We start from the raw sequence: 12,843 nt of genomic DNA on the forward strand, positions 1-12,843 counted from the left end.
AGACTCTCAGTGAGATGGATTGACACAGTGGCTGCAACAATGGGCTCAAGCATAACAACAATCATGAGGATGGCAAAGGACCAGGCAGTGTTGTGTTCTGTTGTACATAGGGTTGCTATGAGCTGGAACTGACAGCACCTAACAACAAATCTTTACAGAAGCAGACTGACACATCTTTCTCCCATGAAGCAGCTGGTGGATTCGAACTGCCAACCTTTTGGTTATCAGCTGAACGCTTTAACCACTGTGCCACCAGGGCTCCTTAGCCCCAATAAAGGATTTGGATTTTACTCTAAGATCAGTGGAAACTTGTCAAGCAGATGAATGACTGATTTTTACAAATCTATCCAGCAACTCTGGGGAGGTTAGAAACAGGTGAAGACGGGATCTTCTGGGTAGAAGCCCTTCTTGGTAGCCCTCAGTGCTTCCATGTTGTTCTGACTATCCTGCAGCCCAAGAGCCCTCACTGGGCTCCAGGACTTGGGGTTCCTGGGGGAGGGCACATTCTAGACTGTGATTCGGGGGATCTGTTCCTAATGGGCCCCTGGGTCAGGCATTTGGCCCTACGCCCACTGCTGGAGCAGCAAGGATAGCACGTGTGACACAGGAAAGTTGTGCTCGCAAGGAGCTTGGAAACTCACCAAGAAACTGGCATAACTCCTCTGGGTTCCCACCAGCATAGGGGCTTCTTGGCTAGCCGGGACTGGGCGTGCCATGTGACAGGGAGCTGTGCCTTTTACTGGGGGGTGCAGAGGAGGCTTGGGTGTGCTCTGTCTGCTCAGGAGCTCAATGGGACAAGATGAAATCAAAGTGCCTGTGAACACCTGAGAAGTGGCCCTGGCTTCATCTCATCAAGGAATTGAATTTCTCCAAGCCTCACTTTCCTTGCCTTTGAATTGAGAACAGCACTCACCCCCATGGGATTGCTTAGAGGTTTCAAAGAGATGCTGCAGAGGGAAGATCAAGTCCTTTTTAATTCAGACAAAGAGTTTCTCTGAAAGGATGGTGAGAAGCCTCTAAGCCCTAAGTTGCTCACCAGCAAGACCAAAATCACACAGCTTTCCAAGCAATTGCTCCTCTCAAAGTTCTTTTTTGTAACTGAAGCTAAGTACCTGAATCCAAAGGTGGGTAAGACACACATTTAAGTAAAGGAAATTTGTAACTAACAACAACAATCCTGGAGGCAAAAAGGATCATTTTCAGTATTGCACATTTATTCAGCAGTACATAAAAATAATGTTATATAGTACATAATGTAATGTAAACACTATGGAACTCAACTTGAATAATAAAATATTCTACTAAGGAAGAAACATTGTTCATGAAGGTCTGCATGCCCACGGGACCCAAGTCAGAGCCCCTCGTTTGTGTCACAGAAGCAAGGTGGGAGGGGGTCATACGCCGCATACATGCTGCACTCCTCACACAGCTGGAGGGTGGCAGAAGACGCAGCAGTGACAGACTTGGCCTGGCTGTCAACAGCTGAATTATTCTTCTTCAAGGGCCCAGCAGCACAGGTCTTTGCAGCTCTTAAGAAAAGACATACATAGAGCATAAGATTAGAATTGTTTTTCTAAATCCACTTGTTACAATTGTCAGGGGTATCCGGGAAGTTTAGGGCTGGAGTCAATCGAACATGTGACACCAGCCCTAGATTGAAGCTCCAGGCCCCTGCCCCAAGTTCCTATCTAATCCCTCATCTCCTAACATTGTTACAAACATAAAACCAGATGCCAGCAAATAAGCAGCACTGGCTTGCAAGCATGGGCCACCCAGCTGGTCCCTGCAGGCCTGCGAGGTATGAGCATGCCCAGGGAAGTTACCCCCATCCGCTATGGCCTAGACTCTGTGTTCTGCCTTCTAATTCACAGGCTCACTGTGAGCATGGCTGCTTCCAGCTACCACTCTCCCATCTCTGAAGCTTCCTCTCCCCAAACTTTATCTCTTGTCTGACCTGCACCCCTTGTCAGGTGTTCCCCAAGGATCTTCATATAGCTTAGCTTTCCCATATGCCTAGAGGCACACCTCACTGTCCCCAAGGCAACCAGCAATGAATGAGAGAGCCCCCGAGAACTCCCTGGCTCAGGCAAGAGATCAATTCAGCCTGTCATCTGAGGGAATACAAGGCAGAGGCTCACTCATTCTGTCTCCTCAGACTCTTCGGTCTACAGTGCCCAGGACAGGGGGGCTCAGCCCATGTGCTGAATTAAATGCTTAGTGATGTTGTTGTTGTGAGTTGATGCTGAGTCGATTCCGACTCAAGGTGACCTCATGTGTGCGGAGTAGAATGGCTCCGTAGGGTTTTCAAGGCTGTGACCTTTCGGGAAGCAGATCTCCACACTCCTCTGGGTGAGTTTGACCTACCAACCTTTTGGCTAGTAGTCGAGTGCTTAACTGTTTACGCTACCCAGGGACTCCTCAAACCCTTAACAGGAAACTCAGTGTATTTAAAGTCATTTAAATAAGCAAAGCAGTGCTAATTCACAGAGTAACCAGGCTGAGAACATTCTCTTTATGAGGTCACAATCTCAAGCTAGATCAGAAAAAAGCCAAGATTCTAACTACCTGCCTTTGCTTTTTCAAACCCACTGCCATGCTTGACTTCACCCAGAGTGTGGTCACAGGGCAAGGAATGGGCTGCTCAAGCAGAGAGCACCCAAGTGTCCCATTTGAGGGGTATTATTCACTGTTACTCACGTGACTGGCTTGGTCGAGTTGGCCAATTTGGCGTAAACGCAGATGATCAGAATGATCACCACCAGCACAGCAACCAGGATACAGCCCCCAATGCTGATTATAATGATTGTCTTGAGGTCAAAGGTCTCACAATTTGCTAGGCAGAGAAGTGCAGGCAAGCAGTGAATGGGGCTGCCCTCCCAACACATCCACTTAGCAACCTCAATGTACTTCTTTGAGTGGAGGAAGAATGAAGCCCTAACTATGATCCTTAAGTGTGTAACAGGAGTGATTCTTCCAAGGGAGGCCTAACCTGGCCCAAAGGATTTATTCGTGGGTAAGAAAGGACTGAAATACAAAATCCAGAGAGAAGAAAAATCGGAGGAGAGGACGTGGGAAGAACCTTCATCTCTTTCACATAGTCATGTACAGCAAGGGAAAAACGGGCCTGCTAGAGGTTGAGCTGGTGCTTTTACTCCCAAAGTTCAATTCTCTCTTGTTAACTAGGTCATATCACCTCAGGGCTTAAGGAGATTCCTTAAAGCTTCCAGCCAAATCCTTCCCTCATGCTTAGCCATGAGGAGTCACTTGCAAAGTCCAGGTTTCCAGAAGCCCCTTGTCCCTCACTCTGTCTTTGTGGTAGACCAGAGGCCCTCCTCTGCCATTTTCCCACCTCTATCCTAAGTTCTTCCTGGATATCCAAATTGTTTGGAATAAGCAGTTTGTTTAATCTAACACTCTGAGACCGGGGGAAAGTGAGTCAGGAGGGAAGAATGAACAGCCTGTCAGGCACACTTACCACAGCTCGACTCTTCAGAGCTGGATGAAGGCCAACAGTACAAAAAAATCACAATGAAAAGAAAACTTCGGGAATAGGACATCTTCTCAGGAATTTCCCAAGCCTCTAATTTGAGAAAGTTCTAAACTAACCTTTTAGGAATAATTAAGATCTAAGGTTGAAGAGCACAGTCTTCTGGCAGAGCTAGGACAGCCACCATCCAGCTCCAACTTTTATACCAGGCAGGACACAGGCTGTGTGACATCACCTCTCTGGATGTCAGCACTCTTTCATGGAGTTCTGAATTCCATTAGGTATATTATAGCACCCATGGAAATATAAATGGATGCCTAAATGCTATTTTAAATCACTCAGTTCTAGCTCTCTTCTTCTCAGATTTTGATACCTTCAGAGAAACTTTTAGTTTGATTGTGAATCAAAGTCAAGTTTGATACTATGCTGAGTGAAATAAGTCAGACTCCAAGGGACAAATACCATATAATTCCACTTATATGAAATATCTGTTGTTAGGTGCCATCAAGTCAGTTCCGACTCATAGCAACCCTGTGTACAACAGAATGAAACACTGCCTGGTCCCATGCCATCCTCATAAGTGTTGTTATGCTTGAGCCCATTGTTGCAGCCACTGTGTCAATCCATCTCACTGAGGGCCTTCCTCTTTTTCGATGACCCTATACCAAGCATGATGTCTTTCTCCAGGAACTGGTCCCTCCTGATAACATATCCAAAGTATGTGAGACAAAGTCTCGCCATCCACCCTCCTAAGGAGCATTCTGGATGTACTTCTTCCAAGACTTCTTTTGGCAGTCCGTGGTATATTCAATATTCTTTCCCAACACCATAGCTCGAAGTCATCAATTCTTTTCCTGTCTTCCTTATTCATTGTCCAGCTTTTGCATGCATATGAGATGACTGAAAACACCATGGTTTGGATCAGGTGCACCTTAGTCCTTAGAGTAACATCTTTGCTTTACAACACTTTAAAGAGGCCTTTTGCAGAAGATTTGCCCAATGCAATACAGTTTGATTTTTGACTGATCCTTCCTTGGGTGTTGATTGAGGATCCAAGTAAAACAAAATCCTTGACAACTTCAATCTTTTCTCTCTTTATCATGATGTTGTTTATTGGTCCAATTGTGAGGATTTTCATTTTCTTCATGTTGAGGCATAATCCATACTGAAGTCTGTAGTCTTTGATCTTCATCAGTAAGTGCTTCAAGTCCTCTCTGTTTTCAGCAAGGAGGGTTGTGTCATCTGCGTTAGTTGTTAATGAGTCTTCCTCCAATCCTGATGCCCTGTTTATAAAAATATATATTAAAAATGTTGTAAAAACATAAATATACATATCTGGAACAGGAAAATGCACACAGATGAAAGTTTATCAATGGTTACCATGGGGAAGGGAAGGGTATAATGGGTAGTTACTGTTTAAGGGGCAGTGGGTTTGTTTGGAGCCCTGGTGGTGAAGTGTTTGAGAGCTCAGGGTGCTAACCAAAAGGTTGGCAGTCAAAATCCACCGGCTGCTCCTTGGAAACCCTTTGGGACAGTTTTACTCTGTCCTATAGGTTCATTAGGAGTTGGAATCAACTCGATGGCAATGGGTTTGGTTTGTTTGTTTTCATTTGGTTTGGGTTTGTTCAGAGTGATGAGAACTTTTGGAAATGGATAGTGATGATGGTTGCAAAGCACGGTGTGATTAATGTAACTGAATTGTACACTTAAAAGTGGGTGAATGGCAAAGTTTTACGATGTGTATTCTACCACAACAAAGAAAAAAGAATCAAGTTTGAGAGTTCAATAAAAATAAGTAAAAGAACAGTAATGTGGAGAAGCGAATACCTAAAAATACTTGTAGAGCTTATCTTGGTTATCTAGTGCTGCTATAACAGAAATACCACATGTAGATGGTTTTAACAAACAGAAATTTATTCTCTCACAGTCTAGGTGGCTAGAAGTCCAGGGGAAGGCTTTCTCTCTCTGTTGGATCTTGGGGAAGGTCCTGTCATCAATCTTCCCCCAGCCTATGAGCTTCTCAGCACAGGGACCCTAGCTCTTCTTTTTTGGTGATATGAAGTCCCTCTCCTCTCTGCTTGATTCTCTCTTTTATATCTCAAATGAGGCTGACTCAAGATATAACCTAATTCTATAGTTTGAGTCCTGACTCATTAACATAACTGCCTCTAATCCTGCCTCATTAACATCAGAGAGGTTAGGATTTCTAACACATAGGATAATCACATCAGATCACAAAATGGTGGACAACTACACAATACTGGGAATCATAGCCTACCCAAGTTGATACACATTTTGGGGGGACACAAATCAATCCATAACAGCTAAATTATAGAAGACAGGTTAGACTTTATGTTTTAGCTACCTAATGAAATAACAGAATTCAGGTAATAGGTTCATTTACATCAGAAGATTATCACAATTTATGATTAAGACAAAAGAATTACAAAAGATATGATACCTGTTCTAGTCAGGTTTCTCTGATTTCAAGGTACTCATTCCCAGCATAGGACAGTGGCTAAATGCTGAGCTGCTAACCAAAAGGTTGACAGTTTCAACCCACCAGCTGCTCTGTGAGAGAAAGATGTGGCAGTCTGCTTCTGTAAAGACTTAAAGCCTGGGAAACCCTGTGGGGAAGTCCTACCCTGTCCTATAGGGTTGCTATGAGTCAGAATTGACTTGACAGCAATAGTTTTGGTTGTTTTGTTTTTATTTTGTTTTTTGGCATACTCACCAAAACCAGTTCAATTAAATGAGAAAATTATTTTAGCTACAAAGAGTCATTTATCGGTGCTCTGGCCAAACCTTGGGTGAGGTCAAGAACAGCAGGGAAGACCTCCGCAAAGCCAGCAGAATAAGGACTTCTGAAAATTTGTTCCTCCATAAAAACAATGAAAAAAATGGCAAAAACTGTCAGAATCAACTTCCTCAGAACTCTGGAAATTAACTAAAGGATTGCAATAGTCCAGGAAGTATTTATTCAACAAAAACGACTGACCTCAGTAAAAACAGCAAGCTTTATGGCATTTCAACTTGCTCTAGTCTCCTTACTCACTCTCCAGCTCCATGGTAGCCTAGAAAAATAACAGCCAGTGTCCCCACCAGAGAGAGCAGAACAGAGCTGGAGCTCATTCTCAATGAATTGTCATTGTTTGACCAGTCTGATGATTACCTGGAAGACCTCATTTTCAAGGCTGTCTGTATTTGACCTGAGCTCACCCAATTAAAAAAAAAACAAAAACCTTCTCCCCAGGAGCTCTGGTAGCACAGTGGTTAACAGCTACAGCTGCTAACCAAAAGGTCAGCATTTCAAATCTACCACGTGCTGCTTGGTAACCCTATGGGGCAGTTCTACTCCGTCCTATAGGGTCATTTTATATATACGACATGGGCAGTGACTGATGATAAGTAGTATTGTCAACAACAAAAGAATGCTTCAATTTTGTTTTTTCATGCTACTGTGGAGTTAATTTAAAAATTCTTTGCAAATTGCTCTCATCATCCCAGCTATTTTATTCCATTTCCATTCTACTGAAAGCTGGTTCATTTCAATATTCTTGAAGCACCATGGTTTCTCCCTCTTTCCAATTACCCATGGTTTCTCAAATGTCTTATCTGCAAACATGGTCAAGAGAGTGGTAAGCCACTCTTTCAAAAATTGATCCTGCAAGCATTCTTCTCTTTTCATTTTCAGGGTTCTATTAGGCATTGCAAGAACCAGCAGGATCACTCATGGTGGACAGGTGTCAGTGGAGCTTCTACAGACTAGGAAGAAGGACCTGACGGTCTACTTCTTAAAAAAATTGGCCAGCAAAAACTTTATCAATAGCAGCATAATATTGTCTGATATAGTACAGGGAGATGAGCCCCTCAGGTTGGAAGGCACTTGAAAGGTGACTGGGAGTAGAGTCGACTTCAACGACGTGGATGGAGTCAAGCTTTCGGGACCTTCATTTGCTGATATGGCACAACTGTAAATGAGAAGAATCAGCTGCAAGCATCCATTAATAATAGGAACACGGAATGTATGAAGTATGAATCTAGGAAAATTGGAAGTCGTCAAAAATGAAATGGGCCGCATAAAGATCGATATCCTAGGCATTAGTGAGCTGAAACAGACTGGTATTGGCCCTTTTGAATCAGATAATCATATGGTCTACTAACCCAGGAATGACAAATTGAAGAGAAAAGCATCGCATTCATTGTCAAAAAGAACATCTCAAGATCTATCCTGAAATACGATGCTGTCAGTAATAGGATAATATCCATATGCCCACAAGGAAGACCAGTTAATATGATTATTATTCAAATTTATGACCAACCACTAAGGCCAAAGATGATGAAATTGAAGATTTTTACCAACGTCTGCAGTCTGAAATTGATCAAACATGCAGTCAAGATGCATTGATAATTACTGGTGATTGGAACGCGAAAGTTGGAAACACGAAGGATCTGTATTTGGAAAACATGGCCTCGGTGACAGAAACAATGCCAGAGATCGCATGATAGAATTTTGTAAGACCAACAACTTATTCATTGCAGATACCTTTTTTTCAACAATATAAACGGCAACTATACACGTGGACCTCTTCGGATGGAATACACAGGAATAAAATTGACAACATCTGTGGAAAGAGACAATGGAAAAGCTCAATATCATCAGTCAGAACAAGGTTAGGGGACAACTGTGGAACAGACCATCAGTTGCTCCTATGCAAGTTCAGATTGAAGCTGAAGAAAATCAAAAGAAGTCCATGAGAACCAAAATATGTCCCACCTGAATTTAGAGACCATCTCAAGAATAGATTTGACACACTAAACACTGTGCTAGTTAAGATTATGAGTCAAATTGACAAGGCCATGATTCTCAGTGTTTTGGCAGTCATATAATGTTGTGATCACTTCCGTGTTGAGATTTGATATGTGATCACCCCCACGATGGAATCTGCAGTGAGTGATACCAGCAGGGGCAGGGTTTGTGGTGGCTCACCGCCCCTTCAGCCTTCATCTCTCCACCCTCCACCTACCTAGTCCTTTCTGCTCTCCTTGCCAGGACTTTTGCTTGTTCTGGATCCTGCAGCTGACACCTGTTCATCTGACCTCTGGTTCTTGCAACTTAAACTAGCAGCTTACCTGCAGTCTTTTCTGCTGATCTTGAGATTCATAGACCTTCACAGCCTGTAAGCAACAGGCCTGCCTTCCGGCCTGCAGATCGCCAGCCCCTTCAGCTACGTGAGCCAGAGGCCTCTTTCCTGCCCCACGGACTTGGGATGTTACAACTTCTAAAAACCACATGAGCCATTTCCTTGAGATATATATATATATATACACACACACACATATACACATATATATATATACACATATATATATACACACATTTATATATATACATATATATATATGTGTGTATATATATATATACTTTACTGGTTTTGCTTCTCTAGAGAACCCAGCCTAAGGCAAACACTAATGACTGAAGACCAGACATGTTGTGGAATGACATCAAGGACACCACACATAAAGAAAGCAAAGGTCATTAAAGACAGAAATGAAAGAAAAGACCAAAATAGATGTCAGAAGAGACTCTGAAACTTGCTCTTGAACATCAAGTAGCTAAAGCCAATGGAAGAAATGATGAAGTAAAAGAGCTGAACAGAAGATTTCAAAGAGCAGCTCAAAAAAACAAGGTAAAATATTATAATGAAATGTTCAAAGACCTGGAGATAGAAAACCAAAAGGGAAGAACACACCTGGCATTTCTCTAGCTAAAAGAACTGAAGAAAAAACTTGAGCCTCGAGTTGCAATTTTGAAGGAACCTGTGGGAAAATATTGACCGATGTAGGAAGCATTAAAAGAAGATGGAAGGAATACACAGGGTCACTTTACCAAAAAAATTTGTCAACGTTTAATCATCTCAGGAGGTCGCATATGATCAAGAACCAATGGTACCGAAGAAGTCCGAGCTGCATTGAAGACTTTGGCAAAGTTCCAGGAATTGAGAGAATACCAATTGAGATGTTTCAACAAAGTGATGCAGCGCTGGAAGCACTCACTCACGTATGCCGAGAAATTTGGAAGACAGCTACCTGGACAACTGACTGGAACAGATCCATGTTTGTATCCATTCCAAATAAAGGTGATCCAATAGAATGCAGAAATTATCAAACAATATTATTAATTTGGTTGAAGATAATCCAAAAATGGTTGCAGTAGTACTTCAATAGGAAACTGGCAGAAATTCAAGCCAGATTCAGAAGAGGACATGGAACGAGGGATATCATCACTGATGTCAAATGGATCTTGGCTGAAAGCAGAGAATACCAGGAAGATGTTTACCTGTGTTTTACTGACTATGCAAAGGCATTTGACTGTGTGAATCATAAATTGTGGACAACACTGCAAAGAATGGGAACTCCAGAACTTAATTGTGCTCATGATGAACTTGTACATAGACCAAGAGGCAGCTGTTCGAACAGAACGAGGGGATACTGTGTGGTTTAGTGAGGAAAGGTGTACACTGGGGTTTTATTCTTTCACCATACTTATTTAATCTGTATGCTGAGCAAATAATCTGAGAAGCTGGACTAACTGAAGAATGTGGCTTCAGGATTGGAGAAAGATTCTTTAACAACCTGTGATATGCAAATGACATAAACTTGCATACTGAAAGTGAAGAGGACTTGAAGCACTTGCTGATGGAGATCAAAGACTATAGCCCTCAGTATGGGTTACACCTCACATAAAGAAAACAAAAATTCTCCCAGCTGGACCAACAAGCAACATCATGATAAACGGATCAAAGACTGAAGTTGTCAAGGATTTCATTTTACTTGGATCCACAATCAACACCCAAGGAAGCAGCAGTCATGAAATCAAACAACGTATTGCATTGGGCAAATCTGCTGCAAAAGACCTCTTTAAAGTGTTGGAAAGCAAAGATGTTACTTTAAGGACTAAGGCGTACCTGACTCAAGCCATATTTTCAATTTCCTCATATACATGCGAAAGCTGGACAATGAATAAGGAAGACCAAAGAAGAATTGATGCCTTTGAGTTATGGTGTTGGCAAAGAGTATTGAATATACCACGGACCGTCAAGAAACAATAAGTCTGTCTTGGAAGAAGTACAGCCAGAGTGCTCCTTGAAAGTGAGGATGGTGAGACTTTGTCACATGTACTTCAGGCATGTTATCAGGAGGGACCAGTCCCTGGAGAAGGACAATATGCTTGGTAAGGTAGAGGGTCAGTAAAAAAGAGGAAGACCCTCAACGAGACAGATGACACAGTGGCTGCAACAACGGGCCCAAGCATAACAACAATTGTGAGAATGGCACAGGAGTGGGCAGTGTTTCACTCTGTTGTACATAGGGTCGCTATGAGTCAGAACCGACCGGACAGCACCCAACAACATTAGGCATTAGGAGCCCTGGTGGCACGGTAGTTAAGTGTTTGGCTACTAACTGAAAGGTCAGTGTTTCAAACCCACCAGCCACTCCATGGGAGAAATATGTGTCAGTCAGCTTCTGTAAAGAGTTACAGCTTTGGAAACCCTATGGGGCAGTTCTACTCTGCCCTACAGAGTCACTATGAGGCGGAATACACTCAGTGGCAATGGGTTTGGTTTGGGCTTATTAGACATTGCCCTGTAAAATAGAGCAGTCTCATCAGCATTTGCAATGTCTTTAGGATCATATCCCCTTATGATCTCTTTTAATTTGTGAACTAGTTTTGAACAACGTTTTTGTCAACCTTGTTTGACTCCCCACAAGCTACATTGTGATTCCATGCTTTTGTTTGTTTTGTTTTATTTAAAGCTCTCAAGCCATTCGTTAGACACGGGGGATCCATCAACTTTTAAAAGTTTCACTGTTTCCTTCGCCTTTGCTTGCAGAATAGGTCCTGAAATGGGAACATTTTTGGTGGAAGCCTGAAGAAACCACTCAAAAACAAATTTGTAGATTTCTGCATGACTTCTATCCCTTCCTACTGACTTAGGAGTTAAAATAGGAGCCATTATTCCCTGTCCTTGAGTATAAAGAATATGACCCCCAGCTGGAGATGGACTCAAAAGGACATGTCAACTGGGTGGGCCCTGAGGTATAAAAACAATAGCTAGGACAATCTTGGAAAGCATCTTTTAGGAAATCTTTCACATAAACAAATACTTAGAGCAGAAAAGACCCACATATTTTTCACTCTTAACTGTTTCTATTAGCATTTAGTAAATATTAAGATTTGCTGGACCAATGAAGACCCTCCTGACTGTTATTACTGAAACCTGTACCAATGATTATTAAGAAAGATAATTCAAAGTGTAGAATCATGGTGATTTAGTAGTGTTTAGCCAATCTGTGAAAGGGTGAAGCTTTTAATAATTTTATCTGTTTTGTTATGTCAATATATACTGATGATTCTGTAACATTCCTTTTTTTTGTTATTGTGCTGTAGCTGAAGATTTACAGAGTACATTAGTTTCTCATTAAGCAATACACATATTGTTTTGTGACATTGGTTGCCAACTCTGTGTCATGTCACCGCTCTCCCCTTCTTAACCTTGAGTTCCCCATTTCCATTCACCCAGCTTTCCTGTCCCCTCCTGCCTTCTTGTCCTTGCCGCTGGGCTCGTGTATCCATTTAGTCTCCTATACATAGTTGAGCTATGTATATTACTGTATGTTTCATAGGCCTGTCTAATCTTTACCCAAAGGGCGAACCTCCAGTTAACTTCAGTACTGAGTTAAAAGGGTGACAAGGGGCCATACTCTTGGGGTTTCTCCAGTCTCTGTCAGACCAGGAAGTCTGGTCCTTTTTGTGAGTTTGAATTTTGTTCTACATTTTTCTCCAGCTCTGTCTGGGATACTCTATTGTGATCCCTGTCAGAGCAGTAGGTGGTGGTAGCCGGGCACCATCTAGTTGTGCTGGACTCAGTCCGGTGGATCTGTAACATTCTTTGGTTCTAGCAGTATGCTTGTCTATTTCCCACTTTTGCCTCTTGGAACATATGCTGGATAAAATCTTTCTTGGCGTTTTACTATAACTTTGTGGTGATTTTAGCCTAGAACACTATCTTCACGTTTACATTGATGCTGCTTATTTTGTTGGGTTTTTTTCCCAAAGATTTTATAATTTTTTTTTTCATAATTGAGTGAATTTGTGTTTTGCCACACTTGAACTTAATTACAGCTTCCTTGATAGTCTTTTTCTGTTCAGTGATCATTCTGACAACATCAAACTTTTCTTTCAGAGATAAATTTCTCACTCTCTTTTCCATGGCTGTGAAGGAATATGGTTTTTTTTAAAAGGAAATAAGCTTTTATAAAAATTAGGGAATTTGTGATCTTATCCTCTCGAA

This window comes from Elephas maximus, chromosome 16, assembly GCF_024166365.1.
Source record: "Elephas maximus indicus isolate mEleMax1 chromosome 16, mEleMax1 primary haplotype, whole genome shotgun sequence".
Taxonomy (NCBI): domain Eukaryota; kingdom Metazoa; phylum Chordata; class Mammalia; order Proboscidea; family Elephantidae; genus Elephas; species Elephas maximus.